Raw genomic sequence first — 6,797 nt, forward strand, 5'->3', positions numbered from 1 at the left:
AGCTAAGACCTGCTATGAAATTCTAAAGCAAAAAGCTCCTCTGAAATGGATCATAACACCAATTTCAGTACTACTTCAGGTACATTCCATAACGTCAATGCACATATCGCACAGTATCAAAGCCACAACAATTCAATGTTCCAGATGACATAAAAAGTATATGAAAACTTTACATGATGTTTTACTGTATTTGGATTTGAAAACAAGCCTAAAAGCAATATGTCCTTTCTTAAAGGTGATTAAAGTTATATGAAAGTTGTAGAGATCTTATCAACAGCAGAAAATACAATTTTAGAGAAGAACATACCTTCAGCAGACCTGGCAAAACACTGCTGAAATAATCTATCATGTCAACAAAGCAGCAGTAGATATAATCAACATAATTGAAATGGATGGTACTAAAAATTTCTGACTAACATATAACTAACACAGATCACTTTTGAATGCAATGTCTGAGCTTTCATATTCAGGCTATTGCTGCAGAATTTTTCATAGTTGAAGTCCCAGAAGGTAAAAAATTTAGATACAAAGAAATTGGTAGCACAAGGCTGACCAAACGCTTCGCATAAAAAAAGCACTGTAACAGCATATAAAAACAGGCAAGACTTGCTGTGGATTAGGATTCCGAAGAGTTAGAGAGAAAAGCCTACCAGCACTGGACTTCAGCATTGAAAGAGATCGCAGAAGAAAAGGACTGGATCTAAGATAATGGACTTGCTTAACTGAGACTATTTAATGGAGAGAAGTCACAAGTTTATGTTTGTTTTAATGTTTTAATAATGGTTTATTCCTGTCCCTGATTTTGCAATGGTTTGTTCCCACAAGAGTTCCACTCCCTTCTTATGCATATTCTACTGTAATACCTCCCCTTATGCTTTGCACCCAATCGTTGTTCCTCTTTCCCAAAACTCCTCCCCTTGTTTACCATACTCTGGAAAGTTCTTCTAGCTCCCCTATAAAAGAGGGAGCCATGGTAATAAAGGGGTTCACTCCCTTCTTCCCTACGAGCTATGTGGAACTCTGAGTGAACTTCCCCGTGTCCCTAGGCAGGCTGCGTTAACTTGCAAGAAAAGAATACTGACTGGCAATCTGAATGTGGAGGTACACTCCAGCTTTTGTCAGAACTTTAATTTTATTGCAGGAGTATTTAAACTTTTACAATTAATGCAAGTAAATGGTATGTACCAGGAACTGGGGAATTTTGCCCAGAGGGCAGGGCAGAAGGGTGACATGTTGTTATGACATAATAAAATGCTAGTACCATGGAAGTTCCTATTCTTAACATGTTAAATGCAGACTTGAAGGAAGAAGAAGGCAAATAAATAAAACAGTCTGTTTCCTCAGTGCACAAGTGTACAGTAATACAGTGTCCCCTGTCTAGCAGCTTTGCCTGTTACTGGACTGCTAACATTTTGGAACAATCTACATCAATCAGGTCTCAAAAGCAGTTGTTAGGGACCAATGTACTGAAGAATCACAGGAAAAAGAAATGGACAGGGCAAGGAAACCAATCAGAGTTACAGGCTAAGGTAAGCAATGTCACTCTATAATTATATGTAGCAACTTTGGTGTCAGACTGCAGGCTTCAAAAAGTATCAGTTTCCAATCAGGATTTATAGCCCTTAACCTTACCCACCCCATCCCTCAAGCTCAAAATTTGGTCCAAATTAATCTTTAGAATCAAAATTAACAGACAGCATGCTTCAAACAGTCAGTTACAATACACAGCATTGCACATTCCTACCCTAAAACACAGATCAGCTAAGACTAATTATCTTTTCTGCTTGTAAGGTTTCAAAGATAATTTTCTAATAATCTTGGAGAATGCTTTAACATTATATAGTATTTTATTCTACAGTGAGAAGTTACTATTTCTTCCTTCTGAAGCCATTTCATATTGCAGAAGAGAGTATTAATGTAGAAAAGAGTCCTAGAACATAGTACTATTTCTAAAGAACATTTCTTCCTGTCCTAGCTATGTGGTGAATGCCATCTCACCTTAGAAACCCCAAAGCCAAAAGCAGGAGCAGACTGTGTTGCACAAGAACTGTTATGACAGTGCTCTCTGAACACAAAAACTGTGCTCTAAGGCAGTGCTGAATGAAAAACTAAAGAGCTGACATATTACCCATCAATCTCTTACATTATCTGCCCAAAACTGATACTCATTGAGAGGATGTAATTTACAGAGTTACTGTACAACTTACAACACGTAGGTAGGAGATGCCCCAGACTGTAGTGAGAAAAAACCACTGAAATAAAAGACTTGTCACACAGAGGCAGCAGGGAAAGAAATCTGCACATCACGAAATAAAACATGACAAAATTTCAACACTCAATCATTCCTCCAACAGACTGAAGGAACAACAGCCAAGTTCATATGTAGAGCAGCATCACAGCCAGTGGTCTGATGTAATGAAGAGCAGATATCTTCTACCATGGAATGAGCTGCAACAAACCTGCTGCCACACCAGTTTTACTTTTGAGGATGTGGAATTGCACCATCGGTGTATCAGCAAGAGTTGTGTACTAAACATCAGCTGTCAAGGCAAGTTGGTGGGGAAAGCCAAATGACTCTGTCAGTGTGCTGAGAGAGCAGCCCAAGAGGCTGACAGATGTAATGGTGAAAATGTCTCAGAGCACTGAAGTGGAGACATAAGTTTCCCGTCTCTCCTAGAGTGCCCAAGAACCATCAGCATAGTAACTGTTCTTCAGCATAACAGGGGAACTCTTAAATAATGAAGAACTCAAAATAATGAAGAACAGCATCAGACAGAATCTGCACCCACCTAATTTAATGATGAGCATTCAAATGAGCAGCTCTCCACATTACTGCTTGCCACAGAAACACACTACCACTTCATTTACCTCATGCAAGGCTTTCCACCTTAACTCTTAAGATAGTTTCGTATCATCACTACAGAAATACCTATTGTGATTGAGCAGAATAAAGTCTGCATTTATGTATTCGTGCAGCTCCTGGGCTTCTCTGAAGGAAAGAAAGGCACCAGAGCATAAAGGATATCAAAAGCTCCTGCTTCACTGCCATAGGCACCAGAACTTACCTATTTCCTTGTTCCAGTACTCCCATATTTGTATCCAAGTCAACTCCCTCCAAGATACACTACCTGTCATCAGCTTCTACAGCTATTCTGTCTGATGGATGAAAACTACACAGTACCATGGTAAAAACTTCTTCAGATGGAGTTAAGTGTTATGTCTTTTACCCTTACATTCCCTTCTCTGCCACGCACCACTATCAGCATGCTCTCAGTACTTGCTCTTGTTACTGACCATCTCAGTCCCACCTGCCATTCTCTTACTCAGAGAACCAGCTGAATTGATAATTTCTTCTCATGCTTTCTACATTTTCACCTACCTTTTCAGACAGATGGTGCTCATCTAATATCCCTTGCTGGGTAAGAGCTTCTCCACAGGAAAGGCAAACCTGGAGCCAAGGAAAATCATAGCCCAGGCATTGTCCACACCAACCAGAGCACAGTCTCACAAGACCTAAAAGCAGCAGGCAGAGCCAGATGCTGACAGCAGGCTCAGTTGACAGCCCTAGATAGAACAAAAAGAAGACTCAGACCCAGCACCCATCCAGAGATCCCAGGATGCATTAACAGGAAACAGGACCAAAAACCAAGACTACAACATCAGTTCAAGGTCTTTCAGGAAACTTGGCTGGAGACAAAACAGGCAGCAGTCACACTTCGAACCTAACTCAAACAACGACAAATGAGGCTTCTTCTATGACAGATCAGACAAGTTCTGTGTGTCTTCCTGTAATAAGATCTCTACCAACTTTTCTGATTACAGTGAAGTCAATCCTGATTTAAATAATTATAATATGGGGTGACTGGCCCTAATGATTTGTTTGTTCTTATGCCTTGATCTTATCTTACACTGCTTTCATAACGTAATTTCAGTTAGTTATACTTTAAAAATACATATGCAGAAAAAGTGTAGAAAATGTGAGAGCAGAGAGACCAGCCCCAGAGGATGTAACAGACAGTACCAAACTGCCTCTAAGACTATCTGACTGACTCTGAATGTTGATTGGTGTGAAATATCCTGATGTTTTTAGATCTGCTCCTCTGCAGTTTTCACAGCTTGTTTTGAGTGGCATCTAAAAGTCTCTAACTCTCCAAAATGTGAGTAAACAATTGTAAAACCTTAAAGGTCAGCATTTTCTAGCATGAGGTGTCTCTGTCAAGGTGAGAGGAAGGAAAGAGAAGGTTGTCCCATTCCCTGGTGGGAATGGGAAGGTGGTTCTTGCTGGAGCCTGGCCCACATCCTGATGCTCATCTCCCACTCTCCAGGAAACAAAGTCAGCACATGGAGCAATAGCGCAGGACTTCTCAACGTATCATGGCCCTTGTTGGTGCTTGGGTCACCCTTAGCTCTGATAGGTTTTCTGATAGAACCTCTTCAGTTCCCTTTTCAGGAGGCATTCCCCTCCCTTGAGCATTGCTCTCACCAGCACAAGTAACCTTTCTTTGATCCAGGGTACACTCTTGTCACAAGACTAAAATGGCATAGACGGAGTGATGTCTCCAGTCCCCTGTGGGCCTAAGTTGCAAACATGTCACTGAACATCTCAGGAATGAGACAAATGACAGCAGTCCCTGCATGGACCAGAATCCTTTTTTTTTTTTTTTTTGAAGCAAAATCCTGGGCTGATCCTCATCATTGCTCTAAATTCTGGTTAAAAATACCTGACCTTGTGAAACTTCACAGTTCTCCCCGGGCAGCCAGCCCCTCCCCGTGCAGCGAAACACCTGCTGAGGTATACTGAGGACCAGACAGTTCTACCTGTCTCCACATGTGCCTGCCCTTGATCTGATGGCCCCCTGATACTGGCTCTTCGTATTTGTAATCTTCTCCAACAGCTTGATAACTTACTTGTTATGCACCCACACGGACACATGCGCTGACCTGCAAGAGGGGGTTGTGGGGGGCGGCAGGTGGATGTGGATGTCAGGGTGTGCTCAACCACCCTCTGCCCAGGAGCTGCGGCACCGCGCTGGGGGCGGGAGGGGAGGGGAGGGGGTTTCCTCCTGCAGCCTCCCCTGTACTCGGGCTGCTGCTGTCCATCTCCAGTGATGGGCTCTGCTCTCCTCGGGAAGCAGTTGGAAGGAATGCTCTGCAGTGCTAACACATCTCCCCGGATCCGCTGTTTATCGGGGCGGGGGGGGGAAACGCTACCGCAATATTGAGCACTTAATAAGTCAGTAAGTGATCAAATAATCATCGCTCCTCCACGGAACAAAACCAGTCTCGTTCACCAGCGGGAGTCTGAGCCGCTGTTTCCGTGCTCCGCCGCCCACGGTGGTGAAAGAAAACACTGGATGAATGGGAAGCTCGGGGTTTCCCTGCCACCTACCACCTCCGCAGCCCAGCACAGCCCAGCCGTGTGGGCCGGGACTGCGGCGCCTGCCGGGGCGGGAGCGCGTCTGCTGCTGCTGCTGCTGCCGCCGCCCTGCCTTTTCCGCGCCTCTCCGCGGCTGCGGAGCGGCTGCTCCCGCGGCTGCTTGCCATACCCGCCGCCCTTACGTAACTATTGGTCACACTTTGGTTATCCCTAACCTCGGACTGCCGCTGGATACAGCACCGTGACCGCTGGGGGGCTGAGCTCAGGCTGTGGCCGCAGGGGCCCCTCCTGCCCCGCGCAGATCCCGCAGGGACACTGCCTGCGCAGCACCCCGTGGAGGCTGCGCCGCCTCAGGAGGAGCCCCGCGCTCCCATCGCGGACTCCCCCATTTCCCGCTGCGTTCTCTCCTCTTTCTCGCCGCGGACTCCCCCCTTTCCCTCCGCGGTTCAGGGTACTCCCAGTCGCAGCCCCCCCATAAGCGCTCTGCCCGGGATGGCCCTGCGCGGGGTCGCCCCTGGCCGCCAGCGCCGCTCCCAGCCCTGCACTCCGCGGACGACAGCGCGCACTGCCATCCGTGCTCGCAGCCCATTATCCTGAATGGGAGAGTAATTCCCACGCCCAGCTTGCTCAGAGATTTTCAATAGCTCTATACCACGTAAGCGAGAAGAATCGGCCACAAGCAAATGCCTTAATTTTTATTTTTTTTTTTTATTTTATTTTTTTTTTACCGGAGCGCCCACCGCACGAGGGGGTGAAGGGATACTCCATTCACTGAACTGGGTCCTCCTCACGGCTGGGCAATGGTTCCCTGTTCCCTCCGCGCTGCTTTTGGGGAACAGCGGACCCAGACCTCACCGGGCTTGTAGGGGTGGCAAAGGGCATCCCCGCTACCTTGCTCTCTGTCTTCCCAGTGCAACTCGCCCCCGCTGCCGAAGGCCGAAGGGACGGGGGAGGAAGCGCTACAGGGAAGGAAGGAGGGGGTGCGGGGGTGTGTGTCCCCCCCGCCGCCCCGCTTGCTGTAACAGCACGTGGTGCTCCTGGGACGCGGGTCCTCAAACGCCCCCCCTCCGCCCAGCCAGCTCGGCTTCGCAAGGAGCTTTTTATAGCAGCCCCGACACGCTCCCCGATGGGAGGTTTCTCGCCGCGCTCACGTTCCCGTGCGGGTGCGATGTTAAACGAAGGAGGGGGGAGGAGGGGAAGGGAGTCCAGCGAGCGCCTAATTAAGAGCCGGCGTTAACCAGGAGAGCTAAAAATAGCGGCGAGCGCTGCAAACCACCCAACCGCAGACAGCAAGCCCCGTCGGTCCCTCTCGCGCCTCCGCCGCTGAATGGAGCGGCCGGCTCTGAATGGAGCGGCCGGGAGCATGAATGGGGAGCGGCGCGCGGCGGTGGCGGGGCGGGGCCGGGCGGGGGCGCTGCGG

The sequence above is a fragment of the Corapipo altera genome, unplaced genomic scaffold (genome assembly GCF_003945725.1).
Source record: "Corapipo altera isolate COAL_440 unplaced genomic scaffold, ASM394572v1 22b, whole genome shotgun sequence".
Classification (NCBI taxonomy): Eukaryota; Metazoa; Chordata; class Aves; order Passeriformes; family Pipridae; genus Corapipo; species Corapipo altera.